This window comes from Lithobates pipiens, unplaced genomic scaffold (assembly GCF_037356315.1).
Source record: "Lithobates pipiens isolate NorthernLeopardFrog02 unplaced genomic scaffold, aLitPip1_a1.2 Scaffold_8, whole genome shotgun sequence".
NCBI lineage: Eukaryota > Metazoa > Chordata > Amphibia > Anura > Ranidae > Lithobates > Lithobates pipiens.
In genome coordinates this window covers 538,953,822-538,964,033 of record NW_027507903.1, presented here as the reverse complement: position 1 = coordinate 538,964,033, position 10,212 = coordinate 538,953,822, and the positions used below count along the sequence as shown (strand labels likewise).

Below are 10,212 nucleotides of genomic sequence, written 5' to 3'. Positions count from 1 at the left end.
TGTGCCGTGACAGGTACTCTGGTACTCTGATGTGCCGTGACAGGTACTCGGGTACTCTGATGTGCCGTGACAGGTACTCGGGTGCTCTGATGTGCCATGACAGGTACTCGGGTGCTCTGATGTGCCGTGACAGGTACTCGGGTACTCTGATGGGCTGGGACAGGTACTCGGGTACTCTGATGGACTAGGACAGGTACTCGGGTACTCTGATGGACTGGGACAGGTACTCGGGTACTCTGATGGACTAGGACAGGTACTCGGGTACTCTGATGGACTGGGACAGGTACTCGGGTACTCTGATTGGCTGTGACAGGTACTCAAATACTCTGATGGACTGTGACAGGTACTCTGATGGACTGTGATTGACAGGTACTATGAGGGGTGGTGACAGGTCCTCTTTATGGGGGGGGCAATCAGTGTGATTGGTGTACACTAGGCGGTAACGAGATGTTACCGCAATCTACTCCTCACAAACGATCGGTGTGTGAGGAGGAGAACAACCCGGTAACATCTCGTTACCGCGGTTTGTTTACATTTTAGTGATCGGCTGTGAAAGGATCACAGCCAATCACGTGGGTAAACAGCCGGCCAATGGCTGTTTACCAGCGTCGTTGATGAGCAGTGTTCCCGGGGAACACGCCGCCACCGACGTGCACGCGCAGATCGCTCGCGAGCATGCGCCGTGCACAGTCGGGGTGTGACCATCTGTGATTGGCCGTGACTTCATCACGGCCGATCACGTGGTAAACAGCCATAACCAATGGCTGTTCACCCGCTTCGGTGGCGAGCAGTGTCTCCGTGACATGCCGCCACCGAAGAAATAGGGATGCGCACGCACGATCGCGCGCATTCCCTGTTTAAACGGGAGGCCGTCATATGACGGCCTCCCGCCACAATAGGTGCGCCGCCTGGCCGTCATTCGACTGCCGGCGGTCAGGAACCAGTTATTTACATTATGTTTTCTTTGCTTTTTTTTTAACAATTTTTTCTGATATGTTTTTATATCTTGATGGGTCACCATGGGAAATAGTTTAAACAAATATTAGGGTGAGATGTGAGATGGACCACCAATGTAAGGACATGCATCCCACCTCTGACCAAAATGTAAAGGGTTGTGGTGCTATTTTGCAATATGGCAGGTCAGAGTCAGCGGGAGGGTCAGAGTCAGCGGTTGTATATGCATACAACAAATTGCACGCCAAAATACATTCTGCTACTCTTCCCGAGTACGGCGATACCACATGTGTGAGACTTTTACACAGCCTGGCTACATACAGAGCACCAACATTGAAGTAGTACCTTCAGACGTTCTACGAGCAAAAATGACGCATCTCATTTCTCAACCACCTATTACACTTTTGAAGGCCCTGGAGTACCAGGACAATGGAATTTCCCATAAAATTACCCCATTTTGGAAAGCAAACACCCCAACGTATAATCTGTGAGGCATAATGAGTCTTTTGAACGGTTAATTTTTTTCCAGAAGTTTTTGGAATATGTGGAAAAAAATTAAAACGCATTTTTTTATACACAAAATTGTCAATTTATAAGATATTTCTAACACATAGCATGTATATAGCAAAAATTACAACCCAAAACACATTCTGCTACTCCTCCCGAGTATGACGATACCACATGTGTAGGACTTTTACACAGTCTGGTCACATAGAGAGGCCGAACATTGAAGTAGTACATTCAGGCATTCTAGGAGCATAAATGACACATCTCATTTCATTCCTACCTATCACACTTTTGAAGGTCCTGGAGCACCAGGACAGTGAAATTACCCACAAAATGACCCCATTTTGGAAAGCAAACACCCCAACGTATATTCTATGAGACATGGGCTGCAAATAGGTACTCGGGTACTCTGATGGGCTGGAAATAGGTACTCTGGTACTCTGATGGCCTGGTGACAGGTACTCAGGTACTCTGATGGCCTGGTGACAGGAACACGGGTACTCTGATGGCCTAGTGACAGGTACACGGGTACTCTGATGGCCTGGTGACAGGTACTCGGGTACTCTGATGGCCTGGTGACAGGTACTCTGATGGCTTGGTGACTGGTATTTGGGTACTCTGAAGGGCGGTGACAGGTACTCATATGGACTGTGACAGGTACTCAGGTACTCAGATGAACTGTGACAGGTACTCAGGTAGTCAGATGAACTGTGACAGGTACTCGGGTACTCAGATGAACTGTGACAGGTACTCGGGTACTCAGATGGGCTGTGACAGGTACTCGGGTACTCAGATGGGCTGTGACAGCTACTCGGGTACTTTGATGGGCTGTGACAGGTACTCGGGTACACTGTTGGACCGTGACAGATACTTGGGTACCATGATGGACTGTGACAGGTACTCGGGTATGCTGATGGACTGTGACAGGTACTCGGGTACCCTGATGGACTGTGACAGTTAGTCGGGTACCCTGATGGACTGTGACAGGTACTCGGGTACTCTGATGTGCCGTGACAGGTACTCGGGTACTCTGATGTGCCAAGACAGGTACTCGGGTACTCTGATGTGCCAAGACAGGTACTCGGGTACCCTGATGTGCCGTGACAGGTACTCGGGTACTCTGATGGCCCGTGATAGGTACTCGGGTACCCTGATGGGCCGTGACAGGTACTCGGGTACTCTGATGTGCCGTGACAGGTACTCGGGTACTCTGATGTGCCGTGACAGGTACTCGTGTACTTTGATGTGCCGTGACAGGTACTCGGGTACTCTGATGGGCTGGGACAGGTACTCGGGTACTCTGATGAGCTGGGACAGGTACTCGGGTACTCTGATTGGCTGTGACAGGTACTCAAATACTCTGATGGACTGTGACAGGTACTCTGATGGACTGTGATTGACAGGTACTATGAGGGGTGGTGACAGGTCCTCTTTATGGGGGGGGGGGGGGCAATCAGTGTGATTGGTGTACACTAGGCGGTAATGAGATGTATATTGTAAAAATCTATTGGATTGGTCTAAGATAAAACTTGTGTGGGCCCCAGGTAGGGGACAACTAAAGCTATGTATTGTTTGTGTTTATTGATGCTCCATTGCAATAGATCAATGTATTAAACGTACAGTTTAGTCAGTAGTCGCTAGCTACAGTCATATAGATTTGTTTTTGAACACCCTTTACCAGTCATCAGGAACATACCGTAGCATTTACTGCCCCATGGATAACTCAGTCACCTAATCTAATCACCATATTGTCCTGAAATGCATTAATGCAGATGCTGATTGGCCAACAACAGGATGTCACCAAAGAGACAACCTGTCACTCACATAAAATTTAGTTTTAACAAAGAAGGTTCCCTATTGAAAACCTTACAGTCTGGTGTTGCAGTTTCCACTTATGTCTGCGCCGTTCTAATAAAGAGTTACGAAATCTATCAGGCTGTGAGCCTATCTGGCGGAGTTTGTATTCCTCTGTCCTTTCTGTGAAGCCCCTGGCTTTCTCTGTCCCATCACGAGGTCTCATCTTGTTCCAACATGTTTATCATTTTGAGCTCAGCCAAGATAAATCTCCTTGTATTATCCATATTGTGTGAGATGGATTTTAGAAGAAGCATGAAGTTGTAGCCAGATGGGTATGACAAATTCTTCAAGCTGTACACCAACTTTTAACCCCATTACCGCCAGCTCTGGAACATCCTTTAGATCTGACAGCCTAGGAATGTGACAGATTTCAACAAGTGAGTTGCCTTCTTTACAAGCTATTCCTTTGGATAGTAGACTGCAGACCTGGAAGACAGTGTCCATCACCAGCCAGGAGATGGTCTACAGGTAGTGACAGTGGTAAGATACATTGCAGACACCTTGAAATACTGTGCAGACTTGGAAGAGATTATCAAAGGGTCGCTAAAGATAAATAACATGTTGTTCTATGGATGGATTTCAGGAGGGTGGATTGACCATCTGCAGTCCTGGAATGGAAGATTTCAAAACATTCCATAGAACTGTGAGTAAGCCAGAGGGCTGGTTAGCACCAGATGCTTTCCATTTTTTTTTTTTAAAACTGCATTAAAAATGCATGTACAGTGTTCCCCATGTATTCAGATGGCCCTAGTTCACACCAGTATGGTTAGTTCCAGTGCACTCAACAAAAGTAGAACCTCGTCTGGAACAAGGCAAAATGCATGTAAACGCACCGGATCGCACACCGTCCTGAATTAAGAGAAAGAGTGTCATTTAAAAAAAAAGTAGAAAAAAACCCCATACTGGAACACATTGAAAATGCATCAAAAACATGTGTAAACTATCATGCAAAAACACATCCGCATTGCAGAAATTGTCACGTGGATATGAAAATGTAATGTTTTTTGGTCATTCTTGCCTTCTTTAAATCCAGACACTCTACAGCGAATATACTGTAAGCTAAACTATTTTATATATATATATATATATATATATATATATATATATATACACACACACAGTATCTCACAAAAGTGAGTACACCCCTCACTTTGCTACAATGCAAAGTAGTGAGTGTACATCTTGTATAAGTGTAAATGTGCTCAAAAGAACTCAACACACGGTCATTAATGTCTAAACCACTGGCATCAAAAGTGAGTACACACCTAATTGAAAATGTCCAAATTGGGCACAAAGTGTCAATATTTTGTGTGGCCACCATTATTTTCCAGCACTGCCTTAACCCTCTTGGGCATGAAGTTTACCAGAGCTTCACAGGTTGTCACTGGAGTCCTCTTCCACTCCTCCATGACGTCATCAACGAGCTGGTGGATGTTAGAGACCTTGCGCGCCTCCTCCTTCCATTTGAGGATGTCCCATAATATCCTCAATAGGGTTTAGATCTGGAAACATGCATAGCCAGTCCATCACCTTTACCCACAGCTTCTTTGGCAAGGCAGTGGTCATCTTGGAGGTGTGTTTGGGGCCATTTTCCTGTTGGAATACTGCCCTACGGCCCAGTCTCTGAAGGAAGGTGATCATGCTCTGCTTCAGTATGTCACAGTACATGTTGGCATTCATGGTTGCCTCTAGGGATGAGCTTTGAGTTCGAGAAAAGCCGTGGAACACCCTGTACAAGTCTATGGGAGAAATCTAAAGTGCTAATTTAAAGGCTAATATGCAAGTTATTGTCCTAAAAAGTGTTTGGGGACCTGAGTCCTGCCACAGGGGACATGTATCAATGCAAAAAATAGTTTTAAAAAGTGCAGTTTTTTCGGGAGCAGTGATTTTAATAATGCTTTAAGTGAAACAATAAAAGTGTAATATTCCTTTAAATTTCGTACCTGGGGGGACTCCACGCCATTTTTTTTTTTTTTTTAATTTGGCATGGAGTTCCCCTTAAAATCCATACCAGACCTGAAGGGTCTGGTATGGATATTTAGGGGGAACCCCACGTTATTATTTTTTTTAATTTGACGTGGCGTTCCCCTTAATATCCATAACAGACCTGAAGGGCCTGGTAATTGAATTTGGGGGAACCCCACGCTTTTTTTTTTTTATCAATGACTTTCAATGACTGTGTATTACGGGGGAGCCGACAATTCATTATAGCCGTGAGTGATTTTAAATGACTTTTTTTTCCTGCAGAAATGACACTGTGTAGGGACAGTTCTAAGCACGGGAAACATGGCCCCTTTACCGGCAGACTATAGACACCCCCCAGGTATGAAATTTAAAGGAATATTACACTTTTATTGTTTCACTTTAAGTATTATTAAAATCACTGCTCCGAAAAAATTGCAGTTTTTAAACTTTTTTCTGCATTGATACATGTCCCCTGGGGCAGGGCCCAGGTCCCCAAACACTTTTTATTAGGCACAAAGATTTTCTCATATTCTTAAGTACATCTATTGTACAGTTTTCTAGTTCAATATACCCGTAAAGTTATGGGCATATATACACTTTTTCTGACTTGAATATTTTGGAGACTTATGCCCTGTACACACGGTCGGACGTCTTGACGACAAAATCTGTCAGATTTTATCAGACGGATTTTGGCCCAAACTTGTCTTGCATACACACGGTCGCACAAAGTTGTCGGAAAATCCGATCGTTCAGAATGTAGTGACGTACAACACGTACAACGGGGCGATAAAGAGGCCAGTAGCCAATAGCTTTCATCTCGGAATTTATTCTGAGCATGTGTGGCACTTTGTCCGTCGGAATTGTCTACACGAGATCGGAATTTAAACAATAGGATTTTGTTGTCAGAAAATTTTAGATCCTGCTCTCAAACATTGTGTGTCGGAAATTCAGACGGAAAAAGTCCAATGGAGCCCACACATGATCGGATTTTCCGACAACAAGATCATGTGTACAGAGAATTATACTGTATTAGTTCTATCACCAACCATATCAGCACCAGTAGTTGTTTGACTTTGATTATGAAATTCTGTTCCATTTTACTTTCATTTTAGATACAGAGGCGGCTCTCTAATTAGGCAAATTAGGCGATTGCCTAAGGCCCCGCAGTCTCAAGGGCCTCGCAATCGACTAATTTGCCTGTGATCAATGCGGTGGCAGCAAGTGCGGGAGCGGGACAGTAGAGTCCTCTAGGTGGCGCAGTGGCTGGATGACAGACGGCATGAGGGCGGCATGTCCATGTGGGACCCTCACCTGAGCTTCTCTCTTGTGCCGCTCACCAGACCTCTCCTCCGCACCTGCCTCCTATTTGGTTCTGGAGTGGGGGGGGGGGGGTTGCTGAAAAACCGCCCAGCTGGATAGTCCCACCATGAGTGTGAAGAGGGAGGAACTCTTTTGCTGCCGACCAGAGGAAAGGTGAGTGCCCGTGCCGTGCAGCCTTCCCTGTGTGCCTGAATAGGAGGAGCGGAGGAGAGACTGCACATAGATAGTGGAATTGATTTTTCCATATTACTCCATACAGCCGCTGAATGTCTGCAGGGAGGAGAGGTGATCATTCAGCGGTTGCATGGAGGAATATGGAAAAATCAATTCCACTATCTATGTGCAGTCTCTCCACCACTCCTATCTAACTTTTTTCTGCATCCCCCGTACTCTCCGGCCCCTCTGTGTACTCCCTGGCTCCGCCCCTCTGTGTACTCCCTGGCTCCGCCCCTCTGTGTACTCCCTGGCTCCGCCCTCTGTGTTCTCCCTGGCTCCGCCCCTCCGTGCGCTCCCTGGCCCCGCCCCTCCTGCTCTCCAGCCCTCCGTGTGCTCACTGGCTGCACCCCTCCTGCTCTCCAGCCCCTCCTTGTGCTCCCTGGCTCCGCCCCTTCTTGTACTCCCTTTCTCCACGCATCCTGCTCTTCACCCCCTCCCTTTGCTCCCTGGCTCGCCCCCTCCTGCTCTCCAGCCCCTCCTTGTGCTCACTGGCTCCGCCCCTTGTGCTCCCTTTCTCCACGCCTCCTGCTCTTCAGCCCCTCCCTTTGCTCCCTGGCTCCTCCCCTCCTGCTCTCCAGCCCATTCTTGTCCTCGCTGGCTCCACCCCCATTTCGCTAGCACCCCCTGCTCTCCAATTCTTTCTGCCTCCCCTCTCAAGCTCCCCCCCAGCACTCTTCACCCCCCACCCTTAGCACTATCTGGCCCCCAGCACTCTCCACCCTACACCCCCTGCGGCTCTCTCTGGCCCCCAGCACTCTCCACCCTCTGCCCCCAGCACTCTCCACCCTCCACCCCCAGCACTCTCCACCCTCCACCCCCAGCACTCTCCGGCCCCCACCCCCCAGCACTCTCTGGCCCCCAGCACTCTCCCCCCCCACCCCCCAGTACTCTCTGGCCCCCAGCACTCCCTGCCCCCCACCCCCCAGCAATCTCTGGCCCCCACTCCCCAGCACTCTCTGGCCCCCAGCACTCTCTGCCCCCACCCCCAGTAATCTCTGGCCCCCACCCCCAGCACTCTCTGGCCCCCAGCACTCCCCACCCCCCAGCATCTCTGGCCCCCACCCCCCAGCACTCTCTGTCCCCAGCACTCTCTGCCCCCACCCCCAGTAATCTCTGGCCCCCACCCCCAGCACTCTCTGGGCCCCCAGCACTCTCTGCCCCCCACCCCCCAGTACTCTCTGGCCCCCAGCACTCTCCGCCCCCCACCCCCGAGCATTCTCTGGCCCCCAGCACTCTCCGCCCCCCACCCCGAGCATTCTCTGGACCCCAGAACTCTCCACCCCCCACCCCGAGCATTCTCTGGCCCCCAGCTCTCTCCGCCCCCCACCCCGAGCATTCTCTGGCCCCAGCACTCTCTGGCCCCTAGCATTCTCTGGCCCCCACACTCTCCGTCCCCACCCCCCAGCACTCTCGTCCCCACCCCCCAGCACTCTCCGGTCCCCACCCCCCATCACTCTAAGCTTCTCCTGCTCTTTGCCCCCCAGGGGCTACAGACAGGGACAGATCTCTAGATCTCTCTCACCCCCTTTCCTCACCCCCCTCTTTCTCACTTCCCCCTCTCCTCTTACCCCCTATTAAGCCCCCTCTCTCTTTCCCTCTCCCCCCCCCCTCCCTCCCCCCTCTTTCTCTTACCCCCTCCCCCCTCTCTCACCACACTCCTCTCCCTTACCCCTTCCCACCCTCTCTCTCTCCTTTCCCTCCCTCTCTCCATCCTCCCTTCTCTCCCATCCCTCGCTCTCTCCCTTCCCTCATCTCTCTCCCATCCCTCTCTCTCTCCCTTCCTCTCTCTCCCTCCCTCACTCTCAGTCCCCTCCCTCACTCTCTCCCCTTCCTCACTCCTTCTCACTCACCTCCCCTCCCCTCACTCTCTCCCCTCCCTCACTCCCTTCCCTCGCTCTCTCCCCTCCCTCACTCCCTTCCCTCGCTCTCTCCCCTCCCTCACTCCCTTCCCTCGCTCTCTCCCCTCCCTCGCTCCCTTCCCTCCCCCCCTCCTTCCCTTCCCTCCCTTCTCTCCCTCCCACTCTCCCTTCCTTCCCCTCCTCCCTCCGCTTCCCTCCCTCTCTCCCTCCCTCCCCTTCCCTCTCTATCTACCTTCCCTCCCTCTCTCCCTCCCTTCCCTCCCTCTGTCCCCTCCCTTCCTTCCCTCCCTTCCTTCCCTCTCTCTCTCCCTTCCTTCCCTCTCTCTCTCCCTTCCCTTCCTTCCCTCTCTCCCCTCCCTTCCTCCCCTCCTTCCTCCTCTCTCTCTTCCCTTCCTTCCCTTCTCTCCTCTCTCCCTTCCTTCCCTTCCTCTCTCCCTCCCTTCCTCTCTCCCCCTTCCTCTCCTCCCCATCCTTCCCTCCTCCTCCCCCCTCCTTCCTCTCCCTTCCTCCCCTCCCTTCCCTCTCCCTCCCCCTCCTTCCCTCTCCCTCCTCCCTCCCTTCCTCTCTCCCTCCCTTCCCTCTCTTCCCCTTCCTCCCTTCCTCTCTCCTCCCTTCCCTCCCTTCCTCTCTCCTAACCTTCCCCCCTCCTCTCTCCACCTTCCCTCCCTCTCTTCCCTTCCCTCTCTCTCCCCTCCCTTTCCTCCCTTTCCTCTCCTCCTCCCCCTTTCCTCCCTCTCTCCTCCCTCCCTTCTCTTTCTCCTCCCTTCCCTCTCTCCTTCTTCCCTCTCTCCCCCCTCCCTCCCCTCCCTCCCCTTCCCTTTCCTTCCCTCCCTTCCTTCCTCCCTTCCTTCCTTCCTCCCTTTTCTCCCTTCCTCCCTTCCCTTCCTTCCTCCCTCCCTCCTTCCCTCCTCCTCCTCCCCTCCTTCTGTCCCCCCTTCCCTCCGTCTCTCCTCCTCCCTCTCTCTCCTCCCTTCCCTCCCTCCCTCTCTCCTCCCTCTCTCCTCTCTTTCCTCCCTCTCTCCTCTCTTCCCTCCCTCTCTCTCTCTTCCCTCCCTCTCTCCTCCTCTTCCCTCCTTCCTCTCCTCTCTTCCCTCCTCTCTCCTCTCTTCCCTCCCTCTCTCCTCTCTTCCCTCCCCCTCTCCTCTCTTCCCTCCCCTCTCCTCTCTTCCCTCCCTCCCTCTCTCCCTTCCCTCTTCCCCCTCTTGCCCACCCTTTCTCTCCTCCCCCCTCTCTCTCTCTCTCCTCCCTCTCTCTCCCCCTCCCCTCCTCTTTCCACCACTCTCTCCCCCTTTTGTGCACCCTTTATCTACCCCTCTCTCACCCCCCTCTTCCCCCTCTCACTCACAATGTCTTGCTCCCCTCCCCCTCTCTCTCTTTCCCACCCCCTATCTCTCACAATCTCTCTCTTCCCTCCCCTCTCTCTCCTCTCCTCTCTGTCTCCCCTCCCCACTCTTGCTCCCCCTGCACTGTGCTGGGATCCCCCCGCTCTACTTCCTCTGCGGATATGGAATGGCTCAGTGACATCTCCTCCCCA

The 10,212-nt window shown here is 51.5% G+C and overlaps 1 protein-coding gene across 1 annotated transcript in view; it reads left to right on the top strand.

Annotated features, from left to right (window-relative positions):
* The first annotated feature begins 3,550 nt into the window (after window positions 1–3,550).
* Window positions 3,551–10,212, top strand: part of AEBP1 (AE binding protein 1) — a 134,026-nt gene continuing 127,364 nt past the window's right edge. The window contains exon 1 of the mRNA XM_077469684.1: window positions 3,551–3,695. The gene's annotated coding sequence lies outside the window, so the exon portion shown is untranslated. The remainder of the gene's footprint in view (window positions 3,696–10,212) is intronic.